This window comes from Lycorma delicatula, chromosome 2 (assembly GCF_047948215.1).
Source record: "Lycorma delicatula isolate Av1 chromosome 2, ASM4794821v1, whole genome shotgun sequence".
Taxonomy (NCBI): Eukaryota; Metazoa; Arthropoda; class Insecta; order Hemiptera; family Fulgoridae; genus Lycorma; species Lycorma delicatula.
This window is the reverse complement of record NC_134456.1, coordinates 167697520-167712312: the sequence shown is the minus strand read 5'-3', so window position 1 is coordinate 167712312 and position 14793 is coordinate 167697520. Positions and strand designations below refer to the sequence as shown.

The 14793-nt window shown below is 28.4% G+C and overlaps 1 protein-coding gene across 1 annotated transcript in view; it reads right to left on the bottom strand.

The window, feature by feature from the left end:
- rau (RA domain-containing protein rau) overlaps positions 1–12047 on the bottom strand; it is a 238033-nt gene extending 225986 nt beyond the window's left edge. The window contains exon 1 of the mRNA XM_075356682.1: positions 11866–12047. The gene's annotated coding sequence lies outside the window, so the exon portion shown is untranslated. The remainder of the gene's footprint in view (positions 1–11865) is intronic.
- Positions 12048–14793: the final 2746 nt, after the last annotated feature.

Sequence of the window (14793 nt, the reverse complement as noted above, 5' to 3'; positions counted from 1 at the left end):
GCCTATATTTAGAAAACCAATCGTCGTAATCTCTTAAACATAAGCTCAATCGATAGGAAATATCTCCAAGGGTGTTCTGTGTACTCTCAAGGTCAGCGGAATACGCATGCGCAGAAAGCCGACTCGCTATGCATTATAGTCAATCGAGATGTGCACAAACAGAAGTTTCAGTACGAGCTTTGGTTAACGAAATTTCAATCAGTAAGAATAGACGAATAGACTTGGACGTAGGAGGATCTACATTCCATTCACTTCGTACACGCTTTTGGACTCGCGTCTGATAGACAAAACTGATAGAAAATTCGCTAACCAAAGCATACACAATGAACCTTCTGTTGTGGGTTCCAAATCTCCACCGACTACAATTGCACTGCTTGCATGCGCGTCGGCATGCATGCGCATGCGTCGCGCTGACCTTGAGAGTATAAAGAACAAATATTCGAGATATTTCCCGTCGATTAAGCCTACGTTTAAAAGATTACGACTGATTATCTAAATATAGATCATTACTTTTGGATAGTTTAGCCCGGCCTTGTATTTTGAAATTAGTTCGTTTTTCAGAATGTAATCGTACAATTTTGTACGATACACTGCATTCCTTTCTGTACCGTGATTACTCTACGTTCCGATTTACTTCAACATAATTACTATTCTGTTATCTATATTGTAATCTATATCATCTAATACAATTTTTAAAATCTTTTATCAAACTAACAACAAAACCTGTGTGTTCAAATATGGCCCGTCGATCTATAATTATCAGTTTAAAAAAAATTATTAAAATCACAATGTCATAGACTATCGGACGGTAAGTAATCGACTGTCATGCTTTGCCGACAACTAATAATATTTAGATCTGACAATAGTGTCCAACGGTCGCTGTTGCCAAGATGTTTATGTTCCGAAAAATAGGCATGGGACATGCACCACACATTTGATTAATTGTCTTTCTTTCTTTTTCCTGTTTAGCCTCCGGTAACTACCGTTTAGATAATTCTTCAGAGGATGAATGAGGATGATATGTATGAGTGCAAATGAAGTGTATAGTCTTGTACATTCTCAGTTCGACCATTCCTGAGATGTGTGATTAATTGAAACCCAACCACCAAAGAACACCGGTATCCACGTTCTAGTATTCAAATCCGTGTAAAAATAACTGGCTTGACTAGGACTTGAACGTTGTAGCTCTCGACTTCCAAATCAGCTGATTTGGGAAGACGCGTTAACCACTAGACCAACCCGGTGGGTTTGATTAATTGTCTCAAGCAACATGAACTATACTTCTAATATTTTTGTTACGTTAAATAATTAATAATTGATTATGATAATTCTTCATTTCAAAACTAACTAATGCGCAGTAATAGACAAGGCTGTGTAAAAACGATGTTTAAGTTTTGTTACAAATGTAAGATTTTTAATAACATAGTTTGTGTCCAAATTTTGTATACAGGCAAGATTTGTGTTCTCCCTCTTCTAACAGTCTAAATAGATAACCTTTAGCAACCACTTGTAGCACTACATTCCAAAAGCCAATATTACTTTCTTTTCTGATCTTCTCTTGTCCACGTTTTACTACCACGAATATGTTTTCAGAGATTTATTTCTAATTTTAGGATCATATTTGATAGTTTTCTGCAGGAAAACACTCCTTGTTTGTGACAGTCTGTTAAGGTATCATGTGTGCATCGTTCATCCTTTTTTTTTAATTTTACTACCTAAACAAAAAACTGTTACTGCCAAAATAAAAAATTTTTAGTACATTATTAAATGTTTCCTTACCTTAAAATTGATCCCTTTACTTTCCTTTTTGAAATATTTCATTATCTTTGTTTTGCATACTTATGTTTAAATTGAATTTCTCTTCATTTTGAAAATCCATACCGCTGGTATTTTTCCTCACCCATTTTTTGTAAACTACCGATTGAGCAATATCTTTTAGCAAATCATGCATCTTTATTTTATTATCTTGGACTGTCACTAAGACAAATATTTCTTAATCCTGCATTAGTGATCTCTGTATTACTTTTTTTCATACACAAGATACCACTGACAAACAAACGCTTGTAGTAGACGACCTAGAATGAAACAGATGCTACTGAAAAAAAAATGTAGCTGTTACCAGGAAAATGACAAGCATTCCTTGCAATATTCTTCAATTTTGTTACTCCTAGCATGAGATGTTCTTGAGCACCATCAAAAAATCAGTGTAGACTTTTCTCATACAAGCTACAATCATTTGGTTCTTGCATCTTAACAGACACAGTACACTCTATATGGTAGGTAAATTATTAATGTTAACTGCATTCAATGATAAATATATATAATAATAATAAATAAAATAATAGCCTTTTCAATAATGATTTCAAATCAGATTATCAGCTTCAACTCCGTGCGTAATACATATAAGTTCTTGCATTTTATTCATAATAAATACTTTCATTTTCAAAACATTTATGTTATTTTATAAATAACAGTTAGTCATAATAACAATAAATCTCAAACGTATATTAACAGTTGCGAAGTCTTATAGTTTAAAGAAAAAAAAAGAAAAAATTAACACGATGTAGACATCTGTCAATGCGCCTATTTTTACAGATTATTACGCACTTACTAGTCTCACAACAGTCGTAAATGAGCGATAGACTAAACTACTTAATAATGTACAAACAAACCAGTAACAACAAAGCAAAAGAGAAATAAGTGTACTGACCTGGTACAAACTAACCAGACTGTAAGTCAATACGCAACATGTAAAGTGAAACGTGCGGTTCGGCCCACACTAAGAATATGAAACAATAGCTTAAAACTGAAATGAAAAGGACCATATAGTATACATAAACCGTAATAAAATTTTATGGTTAAATATACGCCTTAAAATAATCCGCATTAGGTAGGACAGACTATGTCGTAATAACTGCTTTCATGTATGCGCATAGGGGTTCAGTATTAATCCATATGAGCTCTACTTGAATACAAAATACGTACATAAATTAATCCATAAAATACGCTATATAACACGAACAACAGTTACAATCCAATGAAAGTTAATTTATGAAATTAAAAGTTTGATATTGTTATGTCGTACAATAATTCCTATTATTACGATAGAGTATGAAAGCAAGTACTAGCGACCCACACGGTTTCAGATCGGATAATACCATAATATATATAGCATCGAACAAATAAAGCGATTATAACAAAACATCTTTTTAAAAAAATAATCCTCAATACAAGTGAATAATCCAGAGAAAAAAATAAATTTTCCTTTTGAGTTGAAGCAATTATATAATTTTTTTTAAACTAATTATGTCAACCCTTCTTTTTTTGGCTTTTTTAAATAAAATCTTGGTTTTATTTAATTCTTATTAAAATTCATGATTTGTTTTTATTTCGAAAAGCAACAAATTTAATTCAAGCCCTCCCGATAATAATATCTAAAATTTTAACTATGATTTAAAGTCTGATAGCTTTTAATTTGTTTTATTAATTAAACAAAACACAAATCAATAAGAAAAATAATAACTCCATTTATAACTAAAAATGGCAGAATCTTGATAAACAAATTCAAGCGAAAATTATGAAAAAGTTTATAACAACAAACCTCCAGTTGGACTGAGAAAAAAGTTATTTTAAATCCAAAACAATTTTTTTGAATTTGCAGCTAAAATCACATTTCACAAAATAAATATATAATTGAACACAATATTTACAAACAATTCCCAACCCGATTTCATACTGCTACATAAATATTATTTTTATTTTACACTTTTCTTTTTACTAATTCCTTTAAAGTGTTGATGATGATTAACTATCGAAATGCGCATGGTGCATGAATTTTTTCTTGTTAACATCTGTTGAGTTCTTTATTTGGTTTGTTTATTTTTAATATTAAGTTAAAATTATTGGGTTAATATATATCTCAGAAGTTCTTGGATTAAAATTTAAGCTTCAAGAAAAATAAGCTTCAAATTTTCCAATACAGAATTCAGAAAAATAGAGATTAAAGTACACACCATACACACGCACAGAAAGAGGTGAGTTGAACGATTTTTAAGTTTGTACAGTTTGTTAATAAAACTATTACTAAGACTTAAGAAGCTTAGCTTGCAATTCTAACACTGATCAAAGTCAAGCAAGTTTATCGATTTTTAAGAAAAAACATAGTTATTACGTAAAAGAAACTTTGATATCTGTTAATAGTATAAATGTAATAAGATATAATTTAGACGAGAAACACCTTTTTGTCAGCAACCAATGTAAATTAAAAGTGTAACAATTCATAAAAGTGATTCACTTATTTGAATAACAAAGGGTACACATGACAAAAGGTGAATAAACAAAGATGATAATTCTAATGAAAATGATTCATAAAATATGGGTTATTAAACATACACATTTTCTCATCAACTGCCTTAGCTTTATATTTTTGATAAATTTGTTTTTTCTCTTTTTGCGAAATTTGAGACTAAAACGAGAAACAGAATATCATTACGATAATGAAGTTAATTCTAGCTGGAAATAACTATGAGATCATTGGTGCCTTTTATTTCGCTTACGTGTGGGTCTTTACTTTACTTTAAATGAAGATGAAATTTTAAATTATGTAACAGACAAAAAATATTACATATTTAGTACTATAATGAAATACTTATACTATAATTATCTATACCTATAATTTTATTTAGTACTATAATGAAATACCTATACTATAATTACCTACCTATACCTATAATTTTTGTCTTTATTTAAATATTTTTTTTTAATCTAAAAAGTATGCGTTTGTTCGAAACCGAGACACTTTTAAGATATTGTACAAATTATACCTCTCCGTCAAAATTTTATTTATATAAATATATATGGATTAAAATAGTTTTATTGATAAAATCATACTTCAAATAATACATAAAGATAACTTGGATTGATTGTTTATACAATATAAAGGCACTAAATAATAAAAATGATTAATCAAAATTATTTAAATATTTGTTCCAACTACCGCTTTTTAATAACTTTAGTCATGATAAGCCTACTGATTTTTAAATAAATTTTGTCAGGTTTTCTATATACCGTTTTTACTTCCTTGTACGACGTAAATTAATTATTTGATCACGAAAAATTTCGGTTTCCAGATTTCAACGGAAATACCCATTTTGACCATCCCTGAATCCATTTTGACTAGTTTCGGAGTGAAATCTGTACGTACGTATGAACGTATGTAACTACCATAATTCGAAAACGATTAAGCGTAGGAAGTTGGAATTTTGGATATAGGACTGTTGTAACATTTAGTTGTGAATCTCCCCTTTTGATTGCAAACGACTGAACCAAAAGTGTCCAAAAAGCTCAAAATCCAAAACAATTTGAATTTGGACTTTTTCTCAACTGCAGTAATAAGCCTTCATTGAGAGCTTTATAACGATATGAAAATAAGTATCACTTATTTTCATTGGTTCCAGAGTTATAGCCAAATAAAATTTTAATTAATGAAATATTTTGATCTTAGGGGAAGGCATATCGGTTCAAATCAGACTTCAACTCCTTTCTTTTTTAACTTTTTTTTAATTTAAATATATTTATTTACTAATAATTATTAGCCTCTCATTGTAAAAAACGTTTTACGATGAATAATTCAATAACAAAAAAAAAAAACTGAAAAAAAATAACAGAAGTTTTGAATGAAATAAAATGTTATGTACTTTTCAATTTAAAAAAATGTGTAAATGTAATTTAATAGGCGTACAAGGAAGTCTTGTGTCGTCCACGTAAGATTTTTTAATTTAATTTATAGAAAATAAATATATATATGGCAATTTAAATAAATAAAATAATCAGTCTTAATAAAAAATAATAATAAAAATAAAAGTAAATCTATCTTAATTTAAAAAAAAATTATAATAATAGATAACGGAAATAACATTACATAATCTTAATAGAACAATAATAGTGATACGAATTAGAATCATAAAAAACGAATTCATTTTATCACCAAAAATTAGACTTCATTATTAATTAAGCATTAATTATTACTCATAAGTTATCAAATTTCTGTGCACCAGCAAATTATAAAGGTACAAAAAAATTTATCTATATAGCAAAAAAAATTCTACAACACTTCCGGTAAAAAAAAATCACATTCATTTATTACAATTAATTTCTCATTAATACAAATAAGCAGAAAGCTAACAACAAAAAGTTCAAATCAGTTGGAACCCTCTGCAAACCCTATTTCCTTTCTCAAATAATTCCTCTTAGATATAAGAGTTCAGATACGTCACGAAAATGAACCAGTACAAAAATTAAAAGAAAAACAATCACATAATTCAAAATATAAAATTAATACGATAGAGCTTATAATTAATTATACCACATAAGTGGTGTAATTATCATTCTACGTAAATCGAAATATAAAAGTATGAATTGTACCAAATTTATTAACAAATAACATATTTGGTTTAACCAACCAAATTTATTTTAATATAACGTATTTTAATCTATTAAGCTTTCGCGACTATCTTTATTGACTGTTAACAGTTGATATATTTCCATTCTGGTGCCAGCTTATATTATGAGGGATAAACCTAAGTTTGTATATTTCAATCATCAACTGTTTAAGATGTAATCATTTCTGTCTACGTGTAGGATATCCTAAGTTTAATGTAAATATCCTCTAGTTGTTATGAAGTAATTTTATATGTGCATTTTAGCTTAGAAGCTCCATCCTGTTTGTCCAATGTAGAAATTTATACATCTTTAGTTTCTGTTAACCTGGCGTCTGGGCTTTGTTTTGTTATTTGTGCTGAAAGTTACATTGTATTCAGATTGTTTTTTATATCTGGGAGCTACATTTCCTAGTATTTATTTATTCATGTTAGAATAATGTATCTTTTTCTTTTGGTTACAATTTATATATCTTCTGTTTTACTGTCTTCTTTTCAAGTGAATCTATGACTGTTTTATCATATATATAATTCCAAAACCTCAGCACAAATCACTCAAAGAGGCCATAAAGTGACCAAAAGCGTAAACTTAGAACAAATTTTGTTAAGATATAGTACAAAAAATGTTTGTTTGGTAGTGTATTAAATACACTACCTTTGCAATGTAGGTATACATAAAAAAAAATTGCCTTCAATAATCTGGCTAAACATTAGCTGACCATACATAATAATTTAACAGACACCTCCAAGCAGTCTAAAAGTAATTAAAAACCACTTACTCGGCGAAATTAGATTAAATTTACAACGACATCATAAATTTAATCACGCCACATAAATAAGAATATCATATAACTGAAAAAAATAAGTTGTCATCAGATTATTTTCCACGAATATTTTAAAAAAATAAGAAAATTAATTCTGTATACAAAATTAGAATATTTCATTAATTTAAAAAAATAATTGGCTAGGTAAATAAATAACGGCTAATCAATCAAAGATTACAAACAAAGATCCTGTGGAAAGAAACCGATCTTGAATTTAACACTTTACACTTTTACGTTATTCAGTATAAGTACTATCTAATCCTTTACGTAATGGACAAATGGAAAACATAAATACCAGGAACATAATTTACAATAATCTAAAATAAAGTATACCCACAATATCTCAGAACCTTATCATTAACAATTTACTTAATGATACTGTGATTTCTTTCATCTGTTTAGTAAAAAGACACCAATTGAGAATTTATGTCGATCTTGAAGCCTGTTGTGGAACAGTATAACTAATTAATTTCCACAAAAAAAATTAACAACCGTGTATAATAAATAAAATACGAGCAAATTTAAAAAGGAGGTATATAAGCATAATTTTTGCAACTAAATTCAAAAATTTACTTTAAAAAAATAATGAACATTCTTCTAATAACGGAAAACGTGCATTAATGGTTTTAATGAAATAAATATATCACTATTTATCTAAGAACAGAAAACATTTCGTGAAGGGATGAAAAATCGGACCAATATTGTTATTTTAACGTTGATTTATTTTTTTAAATATTTCCCTTTATAAATCGTCTTTAAACCATTAATCACGTAGAAAACATTACTACGCATCTATTCTGATCCTAAAAATGTTTAAATCGACGCAACCGTTAAAAAATTATTTCGAAATTTTTTCAAAAAGAAATTGTTTTTCGTTAAAAAAAAATCAGATAACTTTTATTGTAAAAGTGAATTATTACTAAAACCAGTAATCAGAGATTAGTAAAATTTGTACGTATTCTTACACATAAAGAAGGAAAATGGAATTAATAAATACGGATCTATTACATTCAATATTCTGATTAATATTCGGGCTGAATCAAAAGGTTCTATTGAGAAAACGTTATCTCGCACGAAATTTTCTATATACATACTACAGATAAAATGTAGCAAAAAATCTAATTTATTTCCTGAAGGAATTTTTTTTAATTTGACTATACGTTGATGGACGGAGAAATTCACAGACAGACCCTAAACAAAATTTTTTCGCGTTTTAACTTGGACCGTGACAGTAGTTTTTCATATTTAAATTAATGGTAATATTTTTGTATTGCTAGATGGAGTTAGATGGACTTCACCTACTTCTATTCTCTATCAATTAACCCTGAATATAATTTTTACATTTTCAAATTAAATATTCTAACTTGTATTCTTCCACAAATTCTACCACACACAGTCTTCCAAACGAATCTCTACAATTCCTTCTTGAATCAAATTCACTAACCCAGAAAGTTATAATACATATAGTTCTGAAGTCAATATGCTTTATGTTTATGGTTTTTCTATGATCCAAGATTCGCTGTTACAGATTACGCTGTAATCTAATCAAATATTTTTTTAAGAATTTCTTCTGTAAAACATCCTCTGTTTCCAAACTTATACATTACATTTTAATAATGATTATTTTCATATTAAATACGTAAAGGAATAGAAGAGGATCACGATAGAAAAATAAAACTCATATTACAGATAAATGAAAATTTGTTTGAAGGTACAAATTCCACATAATATACATAATTCATAAAGTAGGCAGTTTCACGAAAAATAAAGATTATAAATTTACTTATTGTGATTAGCTAGAGAGAACAAAGCTTACATGATACAGAAATTTACGATAAAAAAACTGTTCATATAGGCACAGTTTTTTTACCCATAGTCGTTTATTTATAAGAAAAATATAAATAAATCAAATATAATATCTCTTAATAGAAAAGATAATGAAGAATACAAAATACTATAATAATAATAATTATTATTATAATAATAAAACCAATATAAAAAAAATCAACTGATAATTTTAGAACATTGTGTACGATTTAATTAATTAATTCATTATAAAATTTATTAACTATATCATTGAATTATTTTTTTAATATTTCAATATTAACATGATACCAAAACAACCATACTAAAGCAAATGGTGAAGTTAAAAAAAACACATTTTTAATCATTTTTGTGTTTGTTTATTTTATTTATAGTCGCATTAATAATTAAAGTCATTAACTCATCAAGATTACAGTTTTAAGTGTAAGTGTAACGGTACACGTGTAGTCTTGAACAGACTCAGGCCAACCATTCCTGAGACATGGGGTTAATTGAACCCCAACCATAATGAACACCGGTATCCACCATCTAGAATCCAAATCCGTAAAAAAATCAAACCTTTATTAGAATTTGAATCTTAGAACTCTCGATTTCGAAATATGCAGATTTACGACGACGTTCCGCTAGACTAATCCGGTGGGTTAATTAATTTATTCATTTTTGTTTTACTTGGGCTGCGATGAAAAAACAAAATCAAGTTTAAACGTAATTCATGACCAAAAATTACACTATTAAAAAGAAGAATTTGTAGCAATCGATAAAAGATAAAACTTTTCTCACGATTTGCCGATGATAAATCATGGGAATATTTTTATCACTAATATATTGATATTGATATAATCATATCAAATAAATTCATGTTATGTCTATCATAATTTTAAAATATATATATTATACATGGGTATCTCTATTCGTCAGGACAACAGATGAAAGCAACCTCGGCGGGAGATATTTATATTTATCCAACTTCGCAATAAAACCATATCGCACACATTTAACAACAGTACTAAATATAAAATTAATATACATTTATTAACGAATATGCTCTACAAACTGTTCTATAATTCAAGGATATTTCTTATTTCCCCTGTAACAGATAATTCATGAACTGTAACATGGAAGTAATCTCGTGTAAATACTGGTCTCTGTGTATGCGTACGAGCGCGCGTCTGTTGTGTGTGTCAGAGAATTGTATAATAATCCTGTAACAAATGAAAATTATCTGTCAAAGAAATTTACGCTAGTTGAAGAAATAACCGGTCTTTTAAGAAAAGAGAACAAAGACAATTACTTTTAAAAAAGCCGGCAAATTTTCCCGGTGAAATTTTCCCGAATAGAGATGGAGCTTAAAATTAAATAAGCGCCTTCCATTAGTAAGAAACAGAAAGTTATCGTAACCTTACTACCTTAAGAAATGTGAAGTCGGCATACAATACTCAAACATGTATTTTAAACATAATTGAAAACAACAGAATTGTTAGCATTCGGGGAATTAGTGCAAAAAAATTAATTAAAAAAATATTTTCCCATCATTCTACCCCACTGTGATAAACAGTAAAAATTAATCCCAACCTGATGATAACAACTACTGCATAAAAAATATAGAGCAAATGAAAGCATAAAAAATTTGAAAATTTATAAACACCCCAACTTTTATAAAGCGTTTTTATATCTTGAAAAATCACAAAAAATAATTTAAAAAATTCTAACTTTTTGATAATTGCAGAAAAATTCGTTCTTACCCTTTTTGATAAATTACAGAAAAATTTGTAGCAACGACTGATTTAGAGAAAAATAATTCTCTAATTATGAGACTAATTAAAGACAAAGTAAATGGTTTTAAAAATTAATATTTACATTTTTAGAGCTGGGATAAGATTTTATGATTTTTTTTAACAATATTATTTCTAGTTCTATTTGTTAAATTTTGCATTAGGAATAAATAAAAGAATCATAAGTACAATCACCATTAAATTCAAACCCTTCACAGATTCAGATTTTTTAATCTGATGTAAAGTATTTAATCCTACAACAGATTTTTTATAAAATTTTATCAATCCCACAATTTACAAATTAAAATACCAAATTTCATAACTGTACATGGAAATTTACCAAATAATTAAAACTAATTTTACACTAATGCAAATACAAACATATAGAACTAAATTTTACAATTCTAACTGAACACCAACCAGTCCGCTGAATTTGTTGGTAAAATAATTGATCATTTTAATGGTCATTCACGCCAGTTAATTTTAATAAGAGCATTACGAACATTATCTTTTTTATGAGGGACAACTGATAACAAAAGTATCAATAACAAATATAGAGCATTATTTTATTAATTTCAATGTTACTGAACGTTTCATAATACACATTTATTCATAAACAAAGATTATCATTCTTAAATTAATTATAGTAAATGAAACGTAAAAAAATAAACCATCACAATCAAATCAATTAAAACTAGTAATAAAATAAATAATAGAATAACAATAATTTGTTTTAATAAAGTTAATAATAAAAGACCTCTAAAAAGAAAATTGATAATTATTTAAGGTTAGTTTACATTACATATGTTTTCTTCTTGACGTTATTTACTACATATTTTATTTTAATAGGCTGAGTTTAATATAAATCATAAAATAAATCTAATACAGTTTTGCAAATACTTAAGGACAATATAATACAGGTATAACTATCATTTATCTTAAAAAGTAGTGATTACAAATAAAACACAGATAAGAAAAATCAATTAACCAAAAATAGAATCAACTCACGTTTATCTTCAGCAGTAATTAGTATCCTTTCTTGATTAATAAACAAATTATGCCGGATGAATAAAATATGTTTATTTACACTTAAATTATCGTTAGTTCGCCATACATAACATATGTAATGCACAACACTTCACTCAGTCAACACAGACGCGCTACAAATCGTACTAACTGCTGGAGTTGCGGTAGCATTCAACCTCTGACTACGAAGCGTTGCTGGAGTCGTGATAGTGGGGAGAACCTAAAAGGGAGGGAGAAGCGTGTTGTATGCGTTCTCAGATATTGGTATCTTATATTAAATTACTACTGTAATCATATTTTACTGATACGCAGTATTTTGAACCATCTTTAATAACATTTATTACAGTAATTAAAAAATTATAACGATTTCAGATAAATGAAATATTAATTAAGCTGTAAAATTGGATATTTTTTAATTCATTATGGGTTTCTGCAATCCATACTTACGTTAATAATATTGAAGAAATTAAATGTTATGAATTAACAAAAAAAAATTTCTGACTATGAAGACACCCACATTACAGATGATTTTATCTAATTCATATCATTACCCTACTTAAATGTAAATAAGTTTAAAAAAAACCAGAAATACATACTATAAGACCAAGCATTTTTAATTCGAAAATGAGGATTAAAGGATAATAAATAACCTAGAATTGTAAAAATAATGGTTTTTTTTAATACACGTCCATTGTTTTTAATACTGTTTTGCATTTTTTGTTGCGTTAATTTTTTAAAGATTTACTTATTTTATATTTATATCATCAGTTATTGCCAAGTTTGATCTTATGCGAGTTTCTTAGCCTCTACCTATATTTTAAATCCTACATCTTCAAATATTTTTGATATGGTACTTCTCTTCTTTTACTTGTTTTATCTGTAACCTTTTTTGTGTAAAAGAGTATAGAAGACCCGCGTTTACCCGATCAGCTCTTCAGTTTCAGGTTTAGTAGTACATCAACCGGATAGAAAACAAATGTTCCCCGTGAAATCTACCTGCATAGCTCCCCTCTAACGACGTAAGGTTGTTAACTTAACACAAATAGTTCCCCGCAGATTCACTGAACGCTTACAAAAAGCGTTAATAAAATAAACTCTATTTGTTCTTGATATCATATCAGTCATACTACGATTATGTTCATCAACTAATTTAATAGCTGGGAATATTCTTACGGCATTTCCAACTGCAAATTCGTCTGTTAAAGGTACCACCCTTCTTCTTTCGCAAAGCATTTCCAGTTGACCAGTTGTAACTTCGCCAAATAGCAAGTTATTTAATAAATCGATGTACTCCATCTCATTTCTTTGCTTCATATTTATGTCAGCTCACAAAATGAAAACTGGTGACACAAATTTATTTCTGCTTTACATCAAGAAGGTTGGACGAAACACCAATGCCCTTTGACTGGAGGCAGCTGCATTATATCACCAAAAAGCACATTAACTCTGACGAGTAACTTATTAAACAGACACAGAGAATTATAAAATAATTATTTAAAAAAAAAATGGAACCAACATTAAAATGCGCTAAAAAGAAAAAATAATTTCGTCCAAATACTTTATTAATTCCTTAGACACTTTTTTGAATCGGCGCCAAAATACATGATCATACTTGTGGTACTATTGCATGTGGTACTTGAATGGACCTATAGATGATGGCGTGTATAAAAAGAAGTAATAATCGCAAACGTAAAAACGTAATCAAGGCACATAAATATGAATTCCACTGATGTAATATCGGTATTGGTTTTTATGAAGTATACTTATGTAGTATTATAGGACAAATTTATATTATAGATTTAACTAGAAATTGTTATTGTTGAAGCAGGTACCGATTCAAAAAAGTGTCTTGGGAATTAATTAAGTATTTGAACGAAATTATTTCTTACTTTTTAGCGCGTTTTGATGTCGGTTCCACTTTTTTTTAAAATTATTTTCTAATTTAATTTTTTTTCTCTAATAATAAATCCGAGCATTAAGTAATACCCAATTTTGGCTAAATTAACAGGCGAAAAAAAATTTACAACCAATAGAATGACAAGAAATTGGACAAAAAAGGTGATGATTAGTAAGGTGAAAATCACACTTCACGTAAGGCAAATCAACACCATTCAATGACAGGGATCGTCTTACACGAATACTCAAATTTATATCTTAAGCCCCCTTGCAAACGCCAATGCTCATCACCTGATTCTAAATAGAACTTGAAGGGGTAATCCCTGGAAAGACCGACCTAAAAATGAAAAATATATTCAACCACAAAATGCACAGTAAAAATAACAATATCATCAGCGTACGTTATTTTTTTGCATCCTTCAATTTATAATTTAGTTTCTTTTATTGCTTCTTTACACAAATTAAAAACTAAAAGAAATTAAGTTAGCCCTTTTCTTTCTCCTTTCTGTACTATAGCCTTTTTTTCTTTTTCTGTTTAGCCTCCGGGAATTACCGTTAAGATATTACTTTAGAGGATGATATGTATGAGTGTAAGTGAAGTGTAGTCTTGTACAGTCTCAGGTCGACCAGTCATGAGATGTATGTGGTTAATTGAAACCCAACCACCAAAGAACACCGGTATCCACGATCTAGTACTCAAATCCTTATAAAAGTCTTTACCAAGATTTGAACGCTGGAATTCTCGACTTCCAAATCAGCTGATTTGGGAAGACGCATTCGCCACTAGTCCAATCCGGTGGGTTCTGTACTACAACCTACCTTTTCTCATTTTCTAACTTATTACAGATACATGATTCTTATATTAATTAAATAATACTAAATAGATTATTAAATAATTTTCACATTCATTTAAACCATGTTTATTAATGTAAATCATACACATGCGACTTTTATATTTTGCTTTCTTTGAACAATAGTACAGTTGATCAAAAATTTACAGTGATTCAATATAAA